Source organism: Hevea brasiliensis, chromosome 3 (assembly GCF_030052815.1).
Source record: "Hevea brasiliensis isolate MT/VB/25A 57/8 chromosome 3, ASM3005281v1, whole genome shotgun sequence".
Taxonomy (NCBI): domain Eukaryota; kingdom Viridiplantae; phylum Streptophyta; class Magnoliopsida; order Malpighiales; family Euphorbiaceae; genus Hevea; species Hevea brasiliensis.
The window spans coordinates 97,991,086-98,004,864 of NC_079495.1; the positions used below are offsets into that span (position 1 = coordinate 97,991,086).

The 13,779-nt window shown below is 21.9% G+C and overlaps 2 long non-coding RNA genes across 2 annotated transcripts; one reads left to right on the forward strand and one right to left on the reverse strand.

Annotated features, from left to right (window-relative positions):
- Positions 1–92: 92 nt before the first annotated feature.
- Positions 93–2,140, reverse strand: LOC110648942 (uncharacterized). The gene is made up of 3 exons (XR_009147452.1): positions 1,597–2,140; positions 1,358–1,514; positions 93–614 (listed from the first exon to the last, which is right to left on the reverse strand). It is a non-coding gene; the product is annotated as an uncharacterized LOC110648942 (long non-coding RNA).
- Positions 2,141–8,953: 6,813 nt separating this feature from the next.
- On the forward strand, positions 8,954–9,649 carry LOC110648941 (uncharacterized). Its single transcript, XR_002493672.2, has 2 exons — positions 8,954–9,339; positions 9,427–9,649. It is a non-coding gene; the product is annotated as an uncharacterized LOC110648941 (long non-coding RNA).
- Positions 9,650–13,779: the final 4,130 nt, after the last annotated feature.

Below are 13,779 nucleotides of genomic sequence, written 5' to 3' on the forward strand. Positions count from 1 at the left end.
CAATTTAACCCGATTTCTATTAGAAATCCTCTATTAGGGGAGTCTAGCTCAACCCTGATACACAGCATGTGCAAACCATTTTATATCATTAATTAATACAATATATTCATAAACTAGTATCATAGCAAAGTTTTAGTAATTAAATAAATAGATAAATAAATAAACAAATAAATAGATACAATAAAAACTATTGAATTAAGAAACATAACCTGCAAAGAAAAATGTAGGTTAAACTTGAAAAATAAACTCACTCATCCTACAATCTGGGAAAAAATATTTGAACAAAAATGAGTATTCAACTCAGAAAGTCTAGATATTGGTTATAGATTCAATATCTATAGCTATCTAAAACTACTACAATCCTACCATGAAATGCACATCTATCATATATAATAATAATTTATTCGATATTCACACGAGAAGACAATTTAGAGCTACTCATGCACCCCTATACAATTTTCTTAATCCAATACATGCCAGCAATATCAACTCAAGTCGAACTTTCGCTTAATAATCCAAGTGCAGAGGCCAGCGATATCAACTCAAAGTCGTGCTCACCCAGTCTTTTCATATCCACAAGGACCAAGTTCCAACGAGACTAGCTCAAGCCGTGACTGCCCAACCAATCCATATCCATATATACCATATATAAATAATACACTGAGTTTCAAATTATCCTCAGGAGGCAATCACAAATAAATAATAATAATTAAATATGCAATAATTAAAATGTCCCTATATATTAACTATTTATGTGCACAATTAAATATTTATAAAATGCATAAATATGCCAGATATATAATTAATATTAAAATTACAAAAATAATCAATATTTAATTCACAGATTGGTCGATTTGATTGCAGATGGTTTGGCTGGAGAGAAGAAAGGCTAGCCTGCACCGATCACTTATATAGACACACTGACCTCTATCAATTTACTGATAAAATTAAATAATTCATTTAATTAAAGAAGTAAGAATAATTCTTAAGGTCTTGCCGAAATTTCGGCAAAATCTCTTCTATAATTGGACCTAACTCTCCTCCAAGAAAAATGCAACAACAGCAACACATAGGGCCTCAAGCCCACAACAATAATTATAATGTTCATCCGAGGCCTACAAGAATCCTAATCCATGTCCAATCTTCCAAACTTCAGCTGGGGTCCCTAACTCCTCTACAGTTCAAATAATCATTTTCAGTACTTTAAAAATTATAAAAATATTCCTGAAAGTCGTCTACATCGTCCTTATATTAATTAAAGTTAATTTCCTTAATTTTACTAAGCCATGAATATTTTACAGATTTAACCAGTTAACTTAATCAAGACACAAACTATACGACTTGAGTTAAGGAGTACCTTTGTAAATTCTGCTATCTAGAACTCGTCCGAAATGTCTGAAAATGCTAGGAACGATTGTAAACATGACCACTTAACAGAATAGCCAATTATACACTTAGACAGGGCTGAAAACTCAATCACAAGTGTCGGTGAGCTATCGTCGATCCGATTACACCTAAACGAAGCCCATAAATTATTAATAATTATTATATAAAAATATTTAATTTACGAGCATTGAAAAAGGTCGAAAATCTCACCAAACAATCTAAACCGTCTGATGATCACCTTTTTCAAATGGTATCCGATCGGAGCAAGGTTAGTCCTATTTCAAAGGTTTCGTCGCTCTGAGTTCAACGGTGATCTCAAATTTCTGATCCAATGGTCAAATTGGCCGAAATCTCGCAGAAAAGTGACAAAACCCAAGAGTTTCTCTCTCCTCGAATCTCTCTCTCTCTGAGCGTCAGTTTGGGGCATTGGCTGGTTGGAAAATGAATCCCATGAGGTGTTGAGGTGTTTTCTCCATTTCCCTTACCGGAACGCTACCAAAGGTGGCCTGAATTGTAGCCTAATGTTCTCGCATTTAACGTGTGTTCTCCTTTTCCTAGAGAATCGTCGCCGTTCAACACCAAGGGAGGGTTGTGCCAACTGTTGCGGGGTGGGCAGGGTCTTTACTGGCTGCTGGCTGGAGCTCCTCATTGCCAGAGAAGACGAGATGGAAGAGGAGAGGGAGGAAAGAGAGGGAGAGCGGGCAGGGATTACTCTTTTAGTTCTTGAATTTTTTTGGTATATTGAAATAGGTCTAAAATTTTTTTATTATATTTAAATTAAATAAAATTTTAATAATAATAATAATAATAATAATAATAATAATAATAATAATAATAATAATAATACTCTAAAGAAATTTAATTATATTTACATATAATATAATTTAATTTAATCTTAAATAACTCTAATTAATTTTTTATAATGACAAAATTATAAATAATAATTTAAAATAATAACAATAATAATAATACGTGTAAAATAATATTTATAAAATAAATAAATAAATAAAATAATAATAAATTAATAATCTAATTAAAAAAAATATTTTATATATATATAAAAAAATCAAGTTATTACATTACTCTCCTGCACGGAAATCAACCAACTGTGAACACGCTGCAAAATAAAGCAAAAGTCATCACTAAGTAGATCCACCCCTACAAGCAGCTACACTGATTCAAACAGATCGATAGAAACCCTCTTACCAAACCAATGGATCTATCATCAAAAACCTAACCAAACCATTATTTATCAACAATCTCTTGCCGGAAGTGAGGAGGGAGAGTCTCACTCTCTGGACAAGAGATGGGGAAGGCCACCACTTACCCAGAAAGGGCAGAAGACGACCATGAGTCAACAAGAAAAACAAATTGTTTCCGTTGAAAAAAATTAAAAATGAGAGAAAAAAAAAACCCTGAATTATGATTAATAGTGAAATTGAAAAAAAAAATAGATGAATGGACTAATTTTGTTGACAAAAGCAACACAGAGTAATTTTTTAATATATTTTTTAAAATAAAGAGGTAAAGTAGTTAATGATATCAGAAATAAGAATTAAATAGTAATTTATCTTATATAAATACAGTTGTGAAAGCTTTAATTCAGACCACTCACTCTCTCACGTACACCGATGGTTTCTCCAAGAGCTTGACGAGGTCCAGAGCAGCAGGGACTGCACTTCAAACAAAATCATTATGATAAGTTTGTCTTAAATTGTAACACACGAATAGCCATCTTATTCTCTTACCCTCTTCGTCTCAACTTTCAATTTCTTCATTGCCAATGGTAAGGTGAAATCAGAGTATCCAAAACTAATGAGGATTTCATACTCTTTCTTAACTACCTTAATAGACTAAACATTGATTATTAATTTTATAATCATTTATATGCTTCAATTATTACATTCATAAAGAAACTATTGACTTGAATTTTTCTTACTATTTTTTTTTTAACAAATGGGGGGAGGATAATATAATTCAATTTTCTCACCTTTTCAAGGGCTATATATATATATATATATAATTTTAGTTTGATGCCCCAATCTCCATAATTTGCTTATAATGAACTTAATATTAATATTAATATTTTATTACATTTTTTATTGGTTTCCCATTGTAATTATCTTGTCAAATCAAAATCTTACTATAATTATTTTAAATTAATCCAATATCAAAGACTTCTATTAAAATAATGATATATTTATATATTTTTTTAGTATGATATAATTATTCACTTATTTAAATTACAAAAATTCATTTATTTATCATAATTTATTGAAAGTTCAAGTAAATAATTTTTTATTACATGAAGTTTATAATAAATATAAAAATTTATAATTTTGAATAGTAGAATTTTTAAATGAAAAAAAATTAAAAATAACTATTTAATTATTAACCTTCGTATAATAAATAAAACAATATAATTCAATTCTTCTAATTTTTTTTTTTTATAGAAATGGAGGATAACATAATTCAATTTTCTAGCTTTTTTTCATAAAAGGGATTTTTTTTTTTTTTTTTAAGATAGGGAGGAAAATATAATTCATTTCCCTTAATTTTTTTTAATAAATAGGGACAAAATAATTCAATTCTCTTAAACTTTTTTGACAAATAGGGTGCAGATATAATTTAATTTTCTCACTTTTGTTATTCATAAAAAGAAGTTTAAAAATTGTATGCCTATAAGGAAATTCTTGTTTATATTCAATATATTATGGATTCAAAAAATAAATATATAAGTTCCACTTATATATTTATGTCTTAAATTTATTATTACGTAAATTTTTTTCCCTATTAAATAATTAATGAATACCTCTTATCTAGATTTTGTTTACTGGGTGAGATAGATCTAATTAAATCAAAACTTGTATGCTGTGCTTGATCCAACTTGACTTAGTTGTTTAATGACACAGCATATTTAGTTGCCAAGTCTAATCTAAATGAATAAAATTAACTAGAAAATATATAAAACTAGCATAATGTTCATGTAATGCGTAGGTAATTTATAATTTTTATTTTTTAATTTAATTTTTAATTACATCTTAAATAAGATAAATTATTATTAAATTAATTTTAAATTAAAAATTTTCTTTTATTTAATTTAATTTGAATAAATTTTTACTTATTATAATAATAAATTTTAATTAATTTATAATATAATTAATTAGAATACATATTTAATTCTTTTTATACATATAATAATAATAATAATTTTCATGATTATTTTTTTTAAAATGTAATAAAAATACTTCATTTAAAAAATAATTTAAATTTCATGAAATTTTATCTCATAATTTATGTAAATAAATATTTATTTTTTGTAAATTGTAGAAAATATATTAAATTAATGAGAAAATAATATTACTTCCAAAATATATAAATATAATATTTTTTGTTATTGATATAATAAAAAAATTAAATAACTAATAATGAATCGAATTATTTAATTTTAATAATAATGAAAATATATAACATTATTATTGATTAAAAATAACATTCTATTATATTATTTTTTAAAAATACTATACTTAAAAAGAAAATTTTTTTTACTAATCTGATATATTTTTTATAAAATAATTCTTTGATAAAAATACTTATCACTTTGCATAAATTTATAATATAAAAAATACATTTCATAAAAATTGAAAATTTAAAATATCATTATTTTCTATTAATATAATAAATATTACATACTATTTTTTGAAATATAGTTTTTATAATTTTAATACTGTAATTTCAATTATTTTTAATTATCTTTATTTGTAACTACATTTTCAAAACAATCATATTTATAATTTATTTTTAAAATTCAACTTCTATATAAAAATATAGTTGATAGATAATTTGTGTATAAAAATATAGATATTTAACTAAAATTTAAAAATAATTCTGTTGAAAATTAATAATAATAAAATATAAATAATCAAAATATTAATTATCATTGCATTCAATATATAATTATAATCAAATAAAATATTCAAAAGTTGAAGAAATATTATATAAGAAATTTATAAAAAAATTAATAATTAAATAAATATTAATTGAATATATTTAAATAAATAAATTTTGAGAATAATAACTAATAACTTTTGAAAGAAAAAATTAAAAAAAATAGTATAAATCAAAAAAAGATATAAGAGTATTTAGGTGAAATAAAAATACTTGGTGAGAGGAGAGTGCTCGATATGTATCAAATGTCTTATATGACATATTAAATATAGACAAACAAATAAAAATTATTTAAATAAATTAATTTATAATTAAATATTATTTAATTGAAAAAAATAACAAAAACATTTAAATTCAATTTTCACGAAAGTAAAATGTTTCCAATTTACTTGACTCTTTCAATCAAATCATCATAAGTAGGTCATAATGATAATAATAATAATAATAATAATAATAATTAATCTTAAAAAAATAAAACAAAAAGAATATTAAATTATTAACATAAAAAATAATATATACTAATTATAAATAAGTCAAATATCTATATTTTATTTTTTTAATTTTTTTATGTAGATTACACATTTTGTTTCTCAAAATTTTTAACAAAAATTTCATAATAAAAATAATAAAAATTATAATAATATAATAAAAATATTTATTAAAGATATAAGATAATTTAAAGTCAATTAAATTATACAATAGTTTATTATAAGATCATAAATTGATGGTTAATTTTTTTTAAATTAATGGTTATCAATGACCTTTTATTATTATTATTATTATTATTATTATTATTATTATTATTATTATTATTGAGAGTAACATGTGGCAAATAATGTTTTTACATAAATAAATTTATTAAAAAAAGTATAAATAATTTTTAAATATTACACTTAATTATAAAAGGTCCTAATTTTTGAAAATTAAAATTTAAAAAAATAATAATTTAAATCATAAATGTTAAGGTAGTATTGTAAATAATAATGATAATTAAAAAAGAAATAAAAAATTAAATAATCATTAGTATTTATAAAATAATATAAATAATTTTTAAATATTATATTTAATTATAAAATGTCTTAATTTTTAAAAATTAAATTTAAAAAAAATAATAATTTATATTATAAATGTTAAAGTAGTATCGTAAATAATAATGATAATTAAAAAAAATAAATAATAATTAGTTTAAAAGAGAATATTTATGATTAATTATGAGATTACAAATTAATGATAAATTTTTTTAAAACTAACGGACATCAATAATCCTTTATTATTATTATTATTATTATTATTATTATTATTATTATTATTATTATTATTATTATTATTAAGGAGGATAATGTGACAAATAATATTTCACATAAATGAATTTATAAAAAAATAATATAAATAATTTTTAAATATTACACTTAATTATAAAAGTCCTAATTTTTAAAAATTAAAATTTAAAAAAATAATAATTTAAATCATAAATATTAATGTAGTATTGTAAATAATAATGATAATTAAAAGAGAAATAAAAAATTAAATAATAATTAGTATTTATAAAATAATATAAATAATGTTTAAATTTTATATTTAATTATAAAATGTCTTAATTTTTAAAAATAAAATTTTAAAAAATAATAATTTATTTCATAAATATTAAGGTAGTATCGTAAATAATAATGATAATTAAAAGAGAAATAAAAAAATAAATAATAATTAATTTAAAAGAGAATATTTATAATTAATTATGAGATTACAAATTAATGATAACTTTTTTTAAGCTAACGGACATCAATAATCTTATTATTATTATTATTATTATTATTATTATTATTATTGAGAATAATGTGACAAATAATATTTCACATAAATGAATTTATAAAAAAAATAATATAAATAATTTTAAATATTACATTTAATTATAAAATGCCTTAATTTTTAAAAATTAAATATTAAAGAAAATAATTATTTAAATTATAAATGTTAAGATAGTATTGTAAATAATAATGATAATTAAAAGGAAAATAAAAAATTAAATAATAATTAGTATTTATAAAATAATGTAAATAATTTTTAAATATTGCATTTAATTATAAAAAGTCCTAATTTTTTAAAAATTAAAATTTTAAAGAAAATAACAATTTAAATCATAAATGTTAAAAGAGTATTATAAATAATAATAATAATTAAATGAGAAATAAAAAATTAAATAATAATTAGTATTTATAAAATAATATAAATAATTTTTAAATATTATATTTAATTACAAAATATTTTAATTTTTAAAAATTAAATTTTTAAAAAATAATAATTTATATCATAAATATTAAGATAGTATTGTAAATAATAATGATAATTAAAAAAGAAATAAAAAAATAAATAATAATTAGTTTAAAAGAAAATATTTATAATTGATTATGAGATTACAAATTAATGACAAATTTTTTTAAAATTAACGGACATCAATAATCTTATTATTATTATTATTATTATTATTATTATTATTATTATTATTATTGATGAGGAGGATAATGTGACAAATAATATTTCACAAAATTGAATTTATAAAAAAATAATATAAATAATTTTTAAATATTACATTTAATCATAAAATGTCTTAATTTTTAAAAATTAAATATTAAAAAAATAATAATTTAAATTATAAATATTAAAGTAGTATTGTAAATAATAATAATAATTAAAATAAAAATAAAAAATTAAATAATAATTTGTATTTAAAAATTAATATAAATAATTTTTAAATATTATATTTAATTACAAAAATCCTATTTTTAAAAATTAAATTTTAAAAAAAATAAGAATTTAAATCATAAATGTTAAGGTGATATTATAAATAATAATGATAATTAAAAAAATAAAAAATTTAAATAATAATCAGTATAAAAGATAATATTTATGGAAGGTAGCACGTGACAAGTTTTTTAAGAAAAGCGTCACATATAATGTGTAATTTTTTATCAAGTTAAAAAGAGCTTTTGAGATAATAAATTAATACTCATAAAATGCAGTTTATTTTCATACTATTAGTTTTGATGGAGACTTAAATTCTGAAACTTTATAATTTTGAATATAATTTTAATATTATTAAATTAAAATTTATTTATAAACCGTTGAGTTAATTATTAGATTGCTATTTAATTATTTAAAAATTTGATGAAATACTCCACGATTTCAAATTTTTTAGTTAATGATTGATATCTAATTTGACTTAATTTAGTAGTTAAAATTATATATATATATATATATATACCTCATCTGATAAAATTAAATTTGAGTCCCTAATCCCTTAATAAAAGAAAAAAAAGTTAATGATTGGTTATTTAATAAGATCCTTCTCCAATATCTATGATCTGCATCTTTAACACATACCCACCATATAATTCATGTGAAAGACCTGTAAATCATGGGGCTCAAGTCTATGCAGAATTTAATTATTTTGTTCCAATGCAGAGACTCGATAATCAAATTGCCAACTTATGTAAACGACTTTAAAACAAAAAGATGAACAAGCGAATCGCTAAAGGCCAAACCTTGCCAATTATATATCTATCAATCCATGAATAGGGACAGGAACTTTCCACCCAATTCTCTCCCCCATTAGAAACGTAAGTAAATTGAAAACGTGTGGCGTGACCCTTGTGTCGGTTCTAGAAGCCCACTCAAAATCTCTTATCTACCCAAAATTCAAGCAGAAAGAGCCAACCCTTCTAGATTACTATAATTAATTAACCATTATAATTGTCATCATTTCATATATATAATTGATGATTTTTTGTATACCTCCAAAACCCTCAGCACCCACTTGCCTTGATTTTTCTTAGTAGATTGGCATATATAAATCTAAGACATCATACCCACTTGCTTCCCAGAAACAGAAGAATATGGGTATGTTTTCTAAGTCTCCTCTGCTTTTTCTACTTCTTGTACTCTCAATTTCCTTCCCCCAGAAACCAAGAATCACAGAAGCAAGAACGCTTTCTTTCCTAGCTGAACAAAGTAAGTTGTGCACAAAAGATCACTCTTTCTCTCTCTCTCTCTCTCTCTCTCTCTCCCCTAATTAATCTTCTGAATATAATTCTGCAGACCATTCGAAGATTTTTGCTACTCTGGGAGTTGTTTGCAAGTGCTGTGATGGCGGCCAAGGTGAATGTACAAGAACATGGAAGAAGGGATCTTGCCATAAGCTTCAATGCCTTCCTTGGAAGATAGGCTAAAAATTGTTTAATTTCCTTCAATTTTGTATTTTTTTCGTGCTTGTACATAGCCATATGCAATGAAGGAAACAATCTTGAGCCTGTTTCATATATATTTTTTATCCATATATGATGATGATCATCAATCAAAACCTTGACAGGCTAAAAATATACATTTCTAAGGCCTTGTTTGTTTGGAAGTAAATCAAGCAAGTAAAACTTTTCAAAAAGTGTAAAAAAAATTTTCTTTAGTTATATTGTCAAACCAGCTTCTAGGAAAGTAAGTCACTTTACTTCACAAGTGAATCTACATAGGAATTTGTAAGCTACACTTAAGCATAATTTAATTTATCAATTTATCTTTTAATTTGTTATATTTTAAATTATATTATGAGCACTATATTTATTATAACTTATAAGCAATGAGTAAATTTGCATATTAATTTATATATTAAATATATTTATTTCATATTCTTTTAGAAAATAAGACATTGTTTGATAATATTAACTGTTTTAATAGCTATTAGTTATTTTAATAGTTGTACTATTAAATATTAACTATTAATAGTTTTATATATTGATTTAAAGTAAAAGTGTTTAATAAAAAAAAGCTATTAAATTAGCTGTTAAATGTAAAAATAGTTATATTATCTTGTTGGTTCTGATCAAAATATGCTTTCAACCTCTAAAAATTAGGAAAGTTAATTTTTTATAAATTACTTCTTCAATCTCTAAACATTACTATAAATATTATATCACCAAGTAATATAAATAAAAAAAATAATATTTTAACTATAATTAAAATAATAATTATTTTAAAAGTTGTTATAGAATAGGGTTTTAAGTCTTCCAAAATGTATACTTTTTCAAAAAATATACTTCTCCAAAAAATAGAACATTTTAAACCAAACAAGACCGGAGATGCACAATGGTTGGGAATTGTGGAAGACTGATTCTTGGAAAAACGAAGATGAAAATGATGGTTAATTGGAATACAAGAGAGGTTGTGTGATCAACAGCAGCTCAGCAAGCTCTGCCAACCATGTTTTTGTGGGGACAATTTTCTAGAACGCATCTACGTTCTCTACCCGCTCGGTCATTGACCTAAACCATGTAAATGGTGTCTAACTGTACATATTTATTGCAAATAAAAGAAAAAAATGCAAAAATATATTTTAAAAAGTCTTCCCCATTAAATTTTTATTTAAAATAGATAGTTTATGAATTTTGAAAACTCATATTAGTCCCCAAAAACAAGATGATTAGGTTTTGAGCAATGTCTCAACTAAAATTCTAAAGAGGACAAAATTGATATTGATTTAAGCCCAATTGGAGGCTATTGAAATAATAGTAATAATCACAAACAAAGCACTCAGGAATTCATTTTCATTTTGATGGGTTTGGCCACCGACAGGCTAGAAATGAACCTGGTGTTAAAAATATAGGCCGGACTATAGAAGCTTCCGTTTGTTAGGCTCAATCAAATTTTGGGTTGGGCTGGATTCTATACGTCCTATTGAAATTTGCTGCTTTTAATGTTGATGATGGCATTAATGTACGCAAAAGGTGAGGCCTTGCCATGATTTTGGGGTAACGTAGTCCGAATCATGACTTATAATTTATTTGGTATTACAATTAAATAAAATATTTTTTAAATATATTAGGCAGAGAATATAAAAGGATTGTTTTGGCACAATTATGCCAGTCAATTCAGTAACCTTCCCCTTCATATATATTAAAAGACATGAGTCTGCTCATATTATTAGAGCAATGTTTTGACCTCTTAACCATTCAAATTAAAATTTTCATGAATTCACAAAATTATTATAGTGTGTTTTTAATATAAAATTTTTGTATTTTAGAATTAATTATCATTTATTATTAATCTTTTGCACTTTTCCTTTTAAATAGAAAACTATTAATAGTCATTCACATTTATAATTATTATATATTTTTCTCTTTATTATGATGTAAGTATGTATAAAAATTTTACATTGATTTTATATACTTTCTCCGTCTCCTAAAAATTATAAAAAAGGAAAAATCATATATAAATTAATAATATATATAAAAAAGGAAAAATCATATATAACAATTTCACACCGAATGATGGAGAAATTATTTGATAAATTAATAATATATACAATAAAGTTATTATAATTATTAATTATAGTGAATTTATAGACAAATTACCATAATGAATTATTAAAATTAAATCATTATGGATTCGCCTTAAAATTTTCCGGTATGAATAAATTATTTCGCTGGACTTCCATATTAATGAGAGGGCATAGTGGACCTTTCAAATATTCGATTACAAAACCATTCTCTTTATGGAATTTAGATTTTTTTTTTATGTGATACTTATTAAATTAAAAAATTATATATTCTCTCTATTAATTTAATATTTATCAAAAAAATATTGTCTCTCTATCTCAAATTTGAAGATTTAATTTGCACATATAGACTCTTTAATAATTTAAAATCTATTTAAATAAAGCTACCCATTAACAAGAATATATATATATATATATATATATATATATATATATATATATATATAATATTGATATAAATAACTTAAAAATCTGAGATTAAAAATTATTAGAGTTTTATATTATTTAAATTAAATATTAAATAATTTTATATTTTAAATATATTACTATTATACATCTTTAAATTAAAGTGCCATATATATAATTTATCCTGAAATTTTATGTGGACTTAAAATAGAAAATTCAAGAAAGAGGAGAATGAAAATTTGAAAAAAAATAATAATAATTGTATAAAAAGTAAAACCGGTAGTTTCCTTTAACTGTCTATGCCCTTACGTTGCAAAATAAAACAAATTCAGGATTAAAATATTTTTTTCTTTTTTTTTTTAATAATGAGTAGTGTGTGTGTATATATATATATATATATAACAATTTTAATAAAATAATAAAGTGTAGTTTATAAAATTAAAATTATTTTAATATACAAAATGAAAATTATTTTAATATATAAAAATTAAAATTTCAAATTTTAATGGTTGATATTTTTTTTCAATAAATTATATATATATGTATATAGTAAAATCACTCCCAAGTACTTTTACAGCTGTATTCATTAAAAATCAATTTGACTCATTTACTTAATAAATTAAATATAAAATGAATTTCTAAACTCGTTTATGAGTTAAATAAAAATTTTTTAAAATTTATTTAATAAATTAAATTTAAGCTTAATAATATTTGATTTACTTAAAGGTGTTATTTATTTCTTGAAAATAATATATATTTCATGAAATTTTAAAAAAAATAAGTTATTTTTTTTAAAATACTGAATTTTTTATTATGAAAATATTTTTTATTAATTTATTTTTTAAATATTCTAAATACTATAAAATGTAAAAATAAAATATATTTTTTAAATATTTTTTACAAGATAAAGTGAGCTTAAATTTATTAACACTTTTCATTTATAATTCATAAGTCAATTTATTTACAAATGGATACATAATTTTATTTACAAATTTAGGAATTAATTTATTTATATATAATTAATTAATTAATTTTATTTATAATAATTATTTAAATAAATAAAATAAATATAACTTGAACTAATAAGCAAAATAAAAATAGAGAAAATTGATGGAGTCAATGGAGTTTGAATATGTATGACGTAGAGGGGAGCGGAGGCGGAACTGAATCACAATCAGAGGGGATGGTGTCCCATATGAGCAAAAGGCACAGGATACAATTTAAGTATTAAAAAATAATATTTTTTTATATAAAAATATTTTTTATAATATAAAAAATAAATTTAATATAATTATGAAATAAAATATACGCACATTAAATATATCGTATAATTTCTCAAAAAATGTAACCAAATGGAATAGAAAGAAGAAAAGACGTTGAGACGAGAGTGGAATATATTATAGGATGAGACGGGTACATCCCATATGGCTTTAAATTCACACACGTACTCCTTGACACGACCCATAACGCCTGCACATTCCACGTGTACCTTTTTTTTTTGTCGCTTTGCCTCTCTCTCTCTCTCTCTCTCTCTCTCTCATTTGTCATTGCTTGTTGAACGCCACTGGCACTAAGCCTTTGTTTTGGAAGGTATATTTTTAAAGTAGTGGAAAGTTTTTAAAATTTAAAATTTTTAAATATATATTTAAAAGAATAGAAGATTTTTTTAAAAAATAATTTTTAAAAAATTTTATTTTTTAATTTATTAAATTAGTGATTTA